Genomic DNA, 14,098 nt, shown 5'->3' on the forward strand with positions numbered 1-14,098 from the left:
CTACCTCTTTCAAGTAGCTTTTGACAATGTCATTTCTTTTTAATATAGACCAAAAACAAAATAAGTTATATATCAGAGGAGCAAAAACGCTATGTAGAAACATAGAGCCCAGCAAGGGCAATAAAGTGTGTGTGTGGTGGGGGGTGGGGGGGGTGGCGCCTGGGTGGCTCAGTCGGTTGGGCGGCCGACTACAGCTCAGGTCATGATCTCACGGTTTGTGAGTTCGAGCCCCGCGTCGGGCTCTGTCCTGAGCGCTCAGAGCCTGGAGCCTGCTTTCTGATTCTGTGTCTCCCTCTCTCTCTGCCCCTTCCCTGCTTGCTCTCAGTCTCTCTCTCTCTCTCTCTCTCTCTCAAAAATAATAAGCAATAAAAAAAAATTTTTTTAAATGTGCGTGTGTGCACGCACGTGTATGCACATGCACATGAGCTTGTGTGTTGGTGGGGGTGGCATCACGCCCCTCTTTCTTCCATGTTATTGAAAATCCCTTTTTGGACCCTTATCCCACCCTTACCCAGCCTCAGAGACTCAGACCTCTTGCTTTTGGGTTTCCTGCTGTGTCCTTTTTCCTTATGTGTCTTAAACAGAGCAGTTCAGACCAATCACAGCTTCTACTTCCCAGCGTGTGTCCCAGTCTTCCCAAGCAAAGTGCCCTCCATCAGTTACCATCCTACTTCCAAAGTGATGTTAGGAGGTATTGACAACCGTAAATGTTTTCTAGAACATGTAGTTTCTGAATAAACATGACTTACAGTTTACATGATTTAACACAATTTATAGTTTTGTGTGTTTGGGAGGCATGTAGGCTCTTTAACCATGGAAAGCCTGCCGGACAAGTTCCAATGTTTCTTCAGCACGTTCTTGCTGGAAGAATGATGATGCTCTGGGTGCCTTCTAAAGCACTGTGCTCTCTTTCCCTGCCTTTCTGGTGGCCTCATCCCACCCCCCACATGCCATTTCATGAGCAGAAAATCAGAGCTGAGCCTGATGGCTTCCCTCCCTCCCACATTCTGAGAGCCCTTGATGAATACTATTGACTGGAAAATAATTTCTGTGCATTTCTGTAAGTTTTTGTTCTTTCAAACATCTAGGAGGCTGATGATAGTGAACAACTTGTGGGGTTGCTGCCAAAGTAGATGAGGCCACGGGAGGGGAGTTGTTCTTCTATGGAGTTCAGGACTCAGTACCCTCCAAATATGGCATCTTGGCATATTGAATATTTTAAGCTGAAGGAATGTGAGAAAATGGCAGAAGCAGGAAGATCCCCTTGATTTTCCCCAGCCCTTCTCCCCTGGAGCAGATGAAAAGACCCTCATGGAAGAGGTACACCCTACCCCCCATACCCAAGATGGAAGGACACTGAGAAGACTGAGCAAGAAGGCCCTGCTGAGTCTCCGCCTTTAACTATACTTGGCTCATACTCTGTCCTACTACATCTTTCCATGGCTCTCCATCCACCACCATACCTGGCTCAAAGGCCCTCAGTTCTGTTTCTTCAGGCCCTCGTTTCTTTAGAAAGGCTTCCATATCATCTAAAACTTATGTTAAATAAATGTATATGCTTTGTCCTGTTGTCTTTGTCAGTGTAATTTTCACACTCAGCCAGGGACCCATTTTTCCCCTACATTCCCAAGCCATGGATGAAACCTTGGAGCATACCTGCTCTTCTCACCATAAGAGGGAGCATCTTGGTGGATGTGAACAAGCACCTGAGACTAGGTCCTGGTGATTCTCATAGGGAGAGTGCTTGATAAGCTCTTGGGGGTCTACTGACCAGGGCTTCCAGACCCTGCATGTGACCTTGTCCGGTGTCTCAGGATAGAGTCCAGAATCTTCATCATTAACAAGCTCTCTAGGTGGCTCTCGTATAAGATCAACTCTGAACACTTCTGTTCTAGGGACAACCAGCTATGTTCAACCACAAAGAGCTCCATAGTAAGCCCTCTCCTCTCCCCAAAGTTCACCTTATTTTTCTCCATTTTTCAGATCACATCAAAGCAGAAGTCTCAGGGACTCATTGCTCCCTCCTTTAATTAAGGGATCTTTTCTGCCTGTAGGTGTGGGAGTCTTGCTTGAACAGGGCAATTGAGTGGTCAAGCTCTAGGTATCTGGATGGAGTCTAGGCAGGGATTAGAACTCAGGCAGCTCAAAGGTGTGGTGACAACATCGAGCAATGGGAGAGCACTGGCTGCCCCGTGAGTTTCTGGAGGCTCAGGGCAACTATCTAAGCAGACAACCAAATCGATATATTTGGGAGACTTTGACTAAAATCCTTATGTGAAAATTAAATAAATGAGGGGATAGAGCACTCTGGTGCAAGCATATCGTTTCTTGGGCTCAATGAAAGCCATTTTCTGCTTATTTCCTTTTTATACAGTTACTGTTAATTTCAATTATTTTTAGTAACTTCCCTTTGAGCTCATTGTTTATAACTCAAAAGTGATTTTTAGTGAATGCTGACTTTTGTTGTGAGGATATAGAATGCAGAGCTCTGGTAACTAATTTCGCTGGTAAACGAAGGGGCAAAATGGGGTAGTATAAAAAAAAAATATCTTAAAATGGGTATTTAGCCCATTTCTTCCATTTGCAACCGAGATTGTCAATGGAACTGAATCTACTTTGGATGGATGAGGATGTCCAGATGCTTCCAAATATTCAGAATGGTAATTGCATTTTAATATTATAGATAGAGGAATTTAAGCTACTGGACTGGTAATAAAACCCTCACAGAAACTTGGTTTTCTGTGATTCGTCTTTATTTCTGCTCTTGGGAGTCTCACTTTGATTCATCACTCATTTATGTTAATGACTGTTCATTTGGCCACTGGCTATTGTTCACATCAACCTTTTTCTTCTAGATCTTTGGTGTAAAAATTTAGTTTGTGACCATGACAGTAAAAAATGTACCTTTTTTTTTTTATTGTAAGTAAAAGGAAACATTAAACTTCCAGGATCCTTTCCTCTCCATCCACCCTTTCACCCCTCCTTTGTTTGGGGTGATTCTGGGTTTCCCAGCCTCTTCCTGCCATATTTTTCGAGGAGGAAATAACAACCTTTGGACATATGTTGGCCTTAGCCAGCTGGCCATACTCAAAGACACCAATCGCCTATTTCCACTGTTCACAGGCCATTCCGTAAAGACTCAGATTCAAACTGTTTTCAAAGGTAGAGAAACTTGCTTAAAAGCTGAGGCTGTAAAGCCCTCCAAAGGGACAAACCCTTGACTTAAGTGTTTGCTTGGGGCAACAAGTGACTTCCTGCTTTGCAAACAGAAGTTTCAAAGGGTTGATTGTTGAAATTCCAAAGAAACCTACAAGTCACCGTATTTTGAACCACTTACAGAGCAAAATGAGCCCGAATATGGGGAATATTTGGATTAAATTTGCTTCAACTACAGAAATATTTAGAAGTTAAAGGAGCATTATAGCAAAGAAAGTAAGAGAGTCATGCATCCTGGCAGGAATTGTCAAATTTTAATGCGGCTTAAGAATGACCCAAATAATTTTGTGTAAGTTCTTGGCTATATGATCAGAGATTCTTCCCAGTAGCAGCACGAACACCACCCGGGACTTTGTTAGAAATGCCAATTCTTGAGACTACTCAGACCTTCAGATTCTAAAATTCGGGGGGATAGGCCCAGAGATTGGTGTGGATCAATCAGCTCCCCAGAGGTGATTTTCAGGCACACAAAAGTTTAATAACCACTGAGATACAGCATGATCTCTCTCTCTCTCTCTCTCTTTTTTTATCATAGTAGTTCTCACTTTGAGAAAAATACTGTTGCCTGGTTCCCAGGCCTAGGCCTGTTGTATCAAAACATTCAGAGAAACACTGGGGTACAGGTGTCACTTGCCTGACGCCCCCACGTGGTCCTTGAAGGCCCAAGTCAAGGTCATTCCCTCCAAGAACCTGCCTCTGACTCCCTCTGGTTGCATGTATACCTCTGCCCCTCACTACTCTGTCAAAGCACTTCCTGAACTGCACTGTAATGGTCTATTTGTGGGTTCTTCCTCTGCCCTGTGATCCCGCTTTCCCCGACTCTCACCCCCAAGGCCAGACCTTGTCTGTCTCCTGTTGTGCGCCTGGGACCCAGCACAGTGTTGCACATAGAGTAGGCTGGTGTTCAATCAGCGTTTGTTATGAATGAATCCTCCAGGCGGCACATGATTAGAGGTGCTTATAAGAGGTTAAGAGCAGGGGCTCTGGCACCAGAGTACCTAGGCTCAAGTCCCAGCGCTACCATTGACTAGCTATGTAAGTTTAATCTCCCTGTTCCTCAGGGGTTGGCATTGATGACATTTTGTGATTATTAATCACCGCTCTGGCAGAGAAGCAACTCCACCACAGGTTATGTGCTGAGTGCCTTTCAAGAAATTGTTCCTGCACAATGTCACTTAATTTTCACCACAATTTGTGAACTGCTTGGCGATTCCCATTTGAGAGAGGGAGGCTTAGAAAAGGTAATCAATTTGCCAAGCCTTCTTGAAAAACTCTATAGATTGGAGGGGTGCCTGGGTGGCTCAGTCGGTTAAGTGTCCACCTCTTGATTTCAGCTCAAGATCATGATTCTGGCGTCGTGGGATTGAGCCCTCCATCAGGCTCTGCACTGAGCGTGGAGCCTGCTGAAGATTCTCTCCCTCTGGGGGCCTGGGTGGCTCAGTCGGCTGAGCGTCCGACTGTGGCTCAGGTCATGGTCTCACCGTTCATGAGTTCGAGCCCCCACGTCGGGCTCTGTGCTGACAGCTCAGAGCCTGGAGCCTGCTTCAGATTCTGTGTCTCCCTCTCTATGCCCCTCCCCGACTCATGCTTTGTCTCTCTCTGTCTCAAAAAATAAATAAAAACATTAAAAAAAAAAAAAGATTCTTTCCCTCTGCCCCTCTCCCCCGCTTGCATGTGTGCTCTCTCTCAAATAAAATATAAATAAATAAATAAATAAATAAATAAATAAAATGGGTTCTGGAGGACAAGTAGTTTACTTGACAGAGAAGGGAGAAAAGAGGACTCTAGACAGAGGAATGGAGGGCAGCAGGGAGGTGGTATAGATGGAGGGGAGAAGGTGGTCCAGATCATGGCCATCAGGAAGGTGTAGGGAGAGCAGACCGAAAGGAACCTACAAAGAAGACTGGGAAGGCCCAGCGAGGGAAGGAAGAGTGAGACCGTAGTGTCCTAGCAGGCAGGGACCAGACTGAGGGAGGTGGTTGTCAACAACTGCTGTGGGCAACAAAACGAGATGTGTCCGGGGACACTGAGGTCAGAGAGAATCCTGGCAAGAGCATTCCTCAAGGTGCACGGGGGGAGGGCACATGGGAAGACAGAACAGAGCAGTTTTCAAGGTGCGTGGTTGGTGACGACTTGAAGACAGGCACATCCAAAATTCTTCAAAAATTTATTTGGCGAGAGAAATGGAAGATGAACGAGGAGTGTGGGGTGGGGAAGATCTGCTGTTCCTGTAGTTTTGAATTAAGAAGGACCTGAGTAGGGACATCTGGGTGGCTCGGTCGGTGGCTCAGTTCATGAGTTTGAGCCCCACATCGGGCTCTGTGCTGACGGCTCAGAGCCCGGAGCCCGCTTCGGATTCTGTGTCTCCCTCTCTCTCCCTGCTCTTCCCCCACTCGTGCTTTGTCTCTCTCTCCTTCAAAAATAAATAAAAAAAGAAGAAGGACCTGAGTAGAACTCAATAATAATGGGAAAGAGCCAATCACTGAGGAGAGTACCAAGGCCACTGGAGGTTCCTGGGAGGGAGAGGAGAGCTGGCCTCTGGATGCAGGGAAAGGTCATCTCTTCTCTTGAGACAGGAAAAGAGGAGGAAGAGTTGAGTGTTGAAAACGATCCTTTCATGGAATTAGTGGTGAGAAAGCAAGGGAGTTATTTCCTTTGGGAAGGCCAAGCTGTCCCCTGGGAGTGATGTGCGTGTGTGTGTGTGTGTAGGCACCCATTTATGTCTACCTGCACTCATGCACTTGGCTTGGAGATTTGTGGACAGAGGAGTCACCGTGAAAATAGTGATAATTAGAGGCTCCAGCTGGGCGAGGGTTCATGTGTCTCTTTTGATTGCCCTAGACTTAGACTATACAGTTATATGGATTCTTTGCATCCTCACTTATAACATATGAGTGTGTGTGTGTGTGTGTGTGTGTGTGTGTATGTGTAACTGTCATATATTCTTGAAGTTTCTTGCAGGCAGAACTTCTGCTTTCCCTGCGTGCCTAGTAGGGTTTAGGTATGTAGTAAATGCTCAATAAATAACTTAGTTGATTGGATGATTTCAACTCATGGTGCCCTGCATGAGCCAGTAAGCAGACTCCAAACAAGAACAGCAGCTGTCATGCTAGGCGGGTCCTACCCTGGGGACAGGGAACTGAAATCGGGGCAGCATTTTTCTGTAAGGCATATATGGTAAAGAAAGTAGACATTTCCCCGGGTCTGAACAACGACTGGGTGCATGCTGTGATACTGAATGAAAGCTTTTCAGATAAGATGTTTTGTGCTTTATCACCCATTTCCTCCACCCCCACACATGCACACTGACGCACACACACACACACACACACACACACACACAAACCTGCAGGTGCACACACACACCCCAAGTATGAAATCTTTCTTCTTCTTAGAAGGCTGGAAACGTGACTCTTCTGTGATGCGGGGACACAGGAGTGGTGGGCAGGAGAAAGGGTTAAGTAAGGATCTCTAGTAATGCTTCCACTTGTTCTCTGAGGATTAACAAAGAGAGGAAGCACAGCCTTTGTAGAAGGAAATTCCCAGGCCCCACTTCGGACATTCGCAACCTGCCCTGTGAACCCCTGAGGGGTGTCTGATAATAAACACTCGCAAACAAAACAATCCATAAAGGCGTTTTTGACAACATTCTTGCATTTTCACCAAAGAGTTAGAACACCTTTTCCTGCATCTGCGGGCCTGGAGGGGGCCTGGACATCCACCTACCAGCTGAGCCCAAGGATCCCCGCCCAGGACTACTATTCGTACGTGCGGGTCTCCTTGCCCCTCGGGCCTGATTGTACAGGGGCCTCGTCCCCACACGGGGCTGCTAGCATGCAGGTCACAGACCCCACACAGAGTGGCTATGGACCGCCCTGCACAGACCTGAGACCTGCTCCTTCATCTTCCCTAGTGACCCCCAGACACAACTTTTGAGTGTTGCAACCTTGAGTACTAATGCAGTGACCTTCTCCAGCTGTAGAGACAGCCTGACAAGAGATAAAAACTCTACTAGCAAAATGTGTCAATGAAGTAAGAAACCTAATGGCTTCTGTCTCTGTAGTGGCAAAAAAGATAATAAAGGATAAAACAAACAAAAACTAAACAGTGACCTCCAAAACAGCAACTTCTGTCTCTGTAGTGGCAAAAAAGATAATAAAGGATAAAACAAACAAAAACTAAACAGCAACCTCCAAAACAGCAACAACGAAAAGCCCTCCAGACTTGATGGTCAATAGTTTTAGTCATTTCTTGTCAGAAGCTCAAAGCATATTAGGCCCCAAATGCAAAACCTTGAGCCAGAGTCTACTTTGAGCCAGTTTATTTGTGATATTGCACCTTATTCCTCCCCAAACTAATAGGACGTGAGGTTTGTTACATCCATTTTGTAGATGAATAAATCAAGGAACAGAAACTGGCCCTAGGATAATAGCAAAGATCTTGGTGATTCAGATAGATTTCTGATCACCTGCTCTCTGTACGTGTGTGTATGTGTGTATGTAGCTGTATGTATGTACATGGATGCTTTTTTTTCAAAATATCTTCTTTTTTTAATTTTTTTAATGTTTATTTATTTTAGAGACAGAGAGAGAGAGAGAGAGAGAGAGAGACGGAGACAGAGTGTGAGATGGAGCTGAGCAGAGAGAAGGAGACGCGGAATCCAAAGCAGGTTCCAGGCTCTGAGCTGTCAGCACAGAGCCTGACGCGGGGCTTGAACTCACAAAGTGTGAGATCATGACCTGAGCCGAAGTCGGACACTTAACCGGCTGAGCCACCCAGGTGCCCCAACTTTTTTTTACTACAATATGCTTGACAACCCCTTTACTAAATGCAGTCAAATGCAGGATCTTTGAATGACATCCCTGTTTCTGGGCTAGACCAGAATCCACTTCATGGCATGGGTGAGGATTAGATCCTCAGCTGCCAATAGAAAGCTGAGTCTTTATTTCTGAAATGCCATCACTGATCTCTGGGGTATTTTTAGATGAAATAATCATACATGTCTATTCATTTGCATCTGCCCAGAGCTGGCGGGCGACCTCCATGTTGACCCCGGCATTCAGGACCATGTAGACGAAGGGAATGACAGGTTCCAGATCTCTCTCTGGGCGGGGTTACCATGAGCCTTCCACTCAGGCCTCCTGCCCTTTGTACTGTAACAATGCACGGAAACACAGTCTTGTTAGAGGAAATTCCCAGGGCCATAGCTTGGACATTAGACAGTTGCTTTGCTATGCTGGCCAGGCTGATGTGCATCTAAAAATAAACACACTGGTCTGCATGGGCTTCTATGATTTTGCCATGCACAGTTGATTATATTTCAAAGAGTTTTATTTTTCACTTGGCTTTTAAGAAAGCAAGCCTTTAGGTAAACCTGGAGAATAAAATATATCACGGTTTCATCTTGATTTGACAAAACGTTAGCATTTTCTGACACCCATTTCTGTTGGAAGGGCCACTGTCCTTTTGTTCTGTGACTCCACGACAAGACGGAAGAAGCATAGCATACTGAGTTGCTGCATAAGTGACTGCAGAAGATGTGAGGGTTCAAAACTACATGTCAGCCAGTTCTTCTGAGTGCAGGAAGGATAAAGTATTAGCAAAGAAGCCTAGGGCCACCCAGCCATAGATGATGCAAACACACAGGACCCACTTAAGCGAAATTCTCCCTGCCCTAAGTCTCGAGGTCCTTAACTGGCAGAGAGGCTGTTATCAGCTGTGGCTCATTTAGCAAAGGAAAGATGGGTGGAAAGATGGGCTAAAGACCTCAACTCAGAGCAGGCAGACAGCCCCAGCCAGTTCTCCTCTCTTCCTAAGAGTCGAGTATTCTGCTTGTGGTCCCTGAAATTTAGAGGAGAGTAGAAGCACTTAGTTTGCACTTAAAATTAGATTTCTGAATAGCTAAGAATACATATTCACAGAGTAGTGTTTCTATTTTATAGATAAAGCAGAGATCGGAGACAAAGCCCTGAGTCTTGCTGTTACTTGCCTGACTCTAGTTTGGCGGGAAAAGTACCAGAATGTGGCAATTTTCCATCAAATAAGAATGTGTTTGCAGCACAAGAAGTAACCCACAATCTAGTTAGCGAGTAACCCAAGAAGAGCGCTTTGAGGTGAACTTTTCCCACCTCATTGTTCTCATTCCTTTTGTTTTTTTTTTTTCCTGGACGTCCACCGTAGCTCTATTGTTGTGGCAAAGGACCTATTTAGAAACGATCGCTGCAGATGTATAGAGCTAGCTAATGAAAATGCAGCTAAGATCACTCTCCAGCCTGATGATTTTTTTTTTTTTTTTTGCAACCCTCCTTTGGTGGTTTGGGCTGGGGCCCTGACATCACAAGGCTCCTGGTGGCTTTGAGCAGGAAGGACCGAGAGGTCATCACCCGGACTCCACCCAGTGCGGGCATCCCTTTGGGAACACCCCGGCCGTGGGCCTCCAGGGTGCTGGCATACTGCCTGGGACAGGGCGTTCACCACACCTCAAGGCAGCCAGCCCACCCAGCTTCAGACAGTCCTGATGGTGGGTAAGCCCTTCCACACGTGGAACTAAAACTCGTGGCCCTATAATTTCCACTCATCAGTCTTCCGTTGACTTCTTTTCGCACATAGAGCGATCTTTAAGGATTTGAAGGCAACCTTCACATGCTGCAAGGGCAACTTTGTACTTCGAATATCTCCTGGTTCCTTCAACCAATCTGCAAATGACAATTTTCTCATTTTCACCATCTTGGCCAGCCTCCTCTTTCAAGATCTGATGTATTTCTCGAGGCAACATATTCGATACTGAAGCCGATGAATCTCTACAACCTTGTGTGCCAAAGATTATCTGCATTTTCAGAAACAAAACTAAGCCTTGACAAGATACAGCCACTTATTTTAAAAAGTGGCAGAAGGGGGACCCAAAACCAGGGCCGCCTCTTTCTAGCCCACCACATGCCTCTGATTAAACAAGAAATGTTGACCAGGTATTGATCTCAGGCCAGGGTTGATCTCAGGTACGTTGTAAGACTGCTGACAGGTCATTAGGAATCTCGTATGTAGGTTGATATCCCTTTTGTTGCAAGTAAGTAACTTGTGTTTACTACTAGAGAGTAAAGTTCCCTGGAGAGGTTAGGAAATGACCAGCAGAAAACACTCTGGCTCCTGAAAGGCAACTGCAGACAAGGTGTGTGTGCGTGTGCATGCGTGTGTGTGTGTGTGTGTGTGTGCAGGGAGTATGGAAGCAAAGAGGTGCATGAGTGACAAGAAGCAAGAAGGAATTCAGAAAGTCTGGCGGCATTTCCTTTGGAAGCTCCAGATGATGATGGAGCAAGACAAGAAGGCTTGAAGAAGGAAAGAGTCATTACCCGAGTTTACCCAAGCGGTTTGCTTCGGACGGTGTTTGTGTCTGCGGCACAAAGAGGAGGTATTTCTTTCCTCCCAGCTGTCCACGCATCCCATGGAAGCGCAAACTATGGGGACAAATCGTGCAGGCTACGATGTCCTGCACAACATCTGATTCTAGGTGAAATATGGTTAAGACATACATCTTTGGGTGGAAAAAAAGAAAAAGGGAATCCTTGTAGCTGTGCCACAGTGGGGGTCAGGGATGGGCTATCTGTCTTTAAGCTTTTAGATTTTTCCTTCACTGCTTGATAGAGCTACAGTCTTCCCTTCTTCTGGCTGCTTTCCAAAAAGAGAGATTGCCTGAGGATGATATGGCCTCCTTCCTCAGCTGCCCTACTTCAACCAGCTCTATACCCAGCAACTAGTGCCAAATGGGTTTCTTTAAGCTGCAGGGCACTGCTCCCTAGGAACTATTGCCACACTGTGCCTGATGGCTGAGCACATGGCACAGTAATGCAATGACTCCCTTAAGATCTCCTCTTTGTCAGCATTGTCCTTCAAATAACCATGCAGCATGAGAGAAGGTGACTGCATAGACTCCCTGGAGCCTCTCATGAAAGCAAGAACTTCTCCTTAGAGCTCTGTGCCCTGCTCACCGTTTGAGAAAATCAAGTTTCAGGGAATGGATGTGGCCCCACCCGAGTTCATATGGTAAGTGAGTTACAGGTGCAGGACTAAATCAGGACTAACTAAAGGCCAGCCCAGCTTTCTTTCTGCTAAATCACACTGCCTTCTGGTGCCCAATGCCTTCACCTGCATATGCCAATATTTATTACAGATCGGACTTTCAGTTTTTCTTAATCCCTTTCAGGAAGAAGTGGAATAGAGAATAATAAAGAACGTGCCCTCTGTACAGGGAGCTTCATGGTGGCAGTATTCGCATCTGTGTCGTTTGCCATCGTATCCTTATCACATGGCGCAGTGCCTGATATGTGGAAGGTGCTCAGCACATAGTTGCTGAAAACCGAGTAAGTCTCTGACTTGGAGTGGTGGAGGAGGAGGGGCACAGGTAGAGAAACACCTAATGGGAGAGCCTGCCCACAGAGACGTAAAGAAATAGATTCCGAAAGTATGGCACATAGTAGGTACTCAAAATCCTTGGTGGAAAAAACGATTTCAGCAAAATCTCGTAAAAGATAGCAGGGCAAAATGTTGCGGGGCTTGGCAATCTCCTTGGAAAACCGCACACTTTAAAGCTCAGTCTGGTTACTAATTTGGGTTCTTCAAACAATATATCCATTTATTTGTTCATTCATTTGTTCGTGAATTCAGTAAACATTGATTGAACACACGGTATACACCTGGCATGGTTTCAAGGGCTATAGCTTCAGAAATAAAAGACCAATAACCCCTCATGGATGAAAATAAGCACAGCAACCATAATTTAATGTGCTAAGGGCTATGACAGAAGCATTTCACCAAGTGCCATAAAGGCATAGACTTGAGAGACACTCGGTCTGAGGCAGACTGGATGAGGGGTAGGAAGGGGTAACTAATCAGGCCGCAATGGTAGCTGGGTAGAGGGGGTTAATGGCAGCCTCCTGGACACACAGCACACAGAAATGTAAGTAGACTTTAGAGCTCTCACATATTGGGGAAACAGAAGGTGTTCAGTACAACCAGAAAGACTTATGGACGGGATGAAAAGGAACAAACTTTGAAGGTCTTCTCTGCCTTCCTTACGTCGGGGCTTCTCAGACTGTAATGTGCCTATGAATCACCCAGGGACCTGGTTAAAATAGAGATTCACTAAGTCTGGGGAGGGAATTGAGAATTTGCATCTCTAACGAGCTCCCAAGTGATGTGTGATGCAGCTGGTCCCAGAATGGACTACCCCTTAGGTAGCAAGGAGATAAGCAATGGGGTGCAAAGGAAACATTTCACTGAGGAGAGTGACATTGTCAGAACTGCATTTCCCAAAGACCTCTGTGGCAGGATATGCAGGATGGAATGGAGAGAGACTGTGCTGAGGTAGAATTCTTAAGTGCAAGAAATTACGAGCATCTGAACGAAAGAAGCTTTGGGAAGAATAGCTAACGTTCAATAAATGGGATAAATTGGCTGATATTCTGTGAAGTCACCATAACTTATTTCTCCCAGAGGAAGGGCTGGTTGTGATGATAAAAATGAAACACTAAAAACAAAAAGCAAAAAAAAAAAAAAAAAAAAAAATCCAGAGAAATATGTAGTGTTATTTGAATAAAACTTGACCCTTCTCCAAGTCTCAGTTCACACATCATCTTGATTCTCAGTAGTGACCAGCAAAAGCAACCAGTTAAGGGGTGAGCATCATCCTTGTAGACAGTTATCAAAACGGACTAAGTAAAATCAGCCTGTCAGCCATCACTTGATAGACATTGTCACTGCTTGCATCTAATTTCAGGAAACCACAGAGAGAGCAATTGTTTCATAGCAAAATCTGGAAAATAACAGGGAAGTCCACCAGATCTGAACAAAATGCTTATTCATTTACTTATGACTTACAGATACCCTAAATTAGAAACATCTATTTCTATTTCTGTCAGAAAATCCTCTGTAAACTCTGGTACGTTTTTAACACCCCCCTCCCACCAATAAAACCCCCAAAACTCAGAAAGAAGTAAAAACAACAACAACAACAACAACAAAACATGGTAGGGGTCTATGATTTGAAAAGAAAAGGCAGGCGGTAAGCTTTTCCCCTTTATGCAGAAGCCAAAACAATGCAACTTCTAATGAGATTTGCCCTCCAAAGAAAATAAGAATCAGCTTCATGTTTTCTGTATCATGCTAGTTGGCATTCTTTATCCAAATATGTTCACATTCAAAACAAAAACCAAAAACCAAGAAACCCAAATGTCATCTCCCCACTCACAATTTTTTCTCACGGTCCAATCATCAGGCAGTCTCAGCAAGACCCACATGTTGAAAACACACAGCCAGCTAGAGAAGCAATATGGACATACATATCTACTTCAGAGCACCTTGATTCACGTCAAGACAGAGCAAAATAATTCAGGGACCTACCTTTCTCTTCTGTGGCTTGCAGGCTCCTGAAATTTGACCCTGTACTGGAGATCTTCCTGGGAACCTCTTAAGTGAGGTGTAACTCAAGGGTGAGTTCACACAACCACAGGAGGGTGGGGTTTCACAAGACCAGACTTCAGATCCTCGGGACTCACACAGACCTTAGGGAGCAGAGGTGAACTGCCTTCTGTCCTCCTGCTGCAGGAAAAAGCTGGAAGGCTGAGTATGGCTGGAGGTGGGGGCGGAGGCTGGGGGAGGGGAAGTAATATGGGAACCATAATAAATAAGAGATCCTCTCCACATGATTTCCTGTATTTGGTGCCTGTTGCCTTTCTCTAGGCTCCCTAGAGGAAATAAGAAATTTAAACTTGTCCTTTGGCCACTGGGAAGAGGAGAATAAACATGCTAAGACCCAAGAAAAGTGTGAATGAGCAGAGCGACAGGCAGGGAGCTGAGGGGCCACCTAGCTTTACCTTTTACCGAGTGCTTT

General features: G+C 45.3%; 1 protein-coding gene across 1 annotated transcript in view; it reads right to left on the reverse strand.

Annotated features, from left to right (window-relative positions):
- Positions 1–13,825, reverse strand: part of ADGRF5 (adhesion G protein-coupled receptor F5) — a 97,568-nt gene extending 83,743 nt beyond the window's left edge. Inside the window, exon 1 of the mRNA XM_060615674.3 lies at positions 13,609–13,825. The gene's annotated coding sequence lies outside the window, so the exon portion shown is untranslated. The remainder of the gene's footprint in view (positions 1–13,608) is intronic.
- Positions 13,826–14,098: the final 273 nt, after the last annotated feature.

The sequence above is a fragment of the Panthera onca genome, chromosome B2 (assembly GCF_046562875.1).
Source record: "Panthera onca isolate mPanOnc1 chromosome B2, mPanOnc1 haplotype 2, whole genome shotgun sequence".
NCBI lineage: Eukaryota > Metazoa > Chordata > Mammalia > Carnivora > Felidae > Panthera > Panthera onca.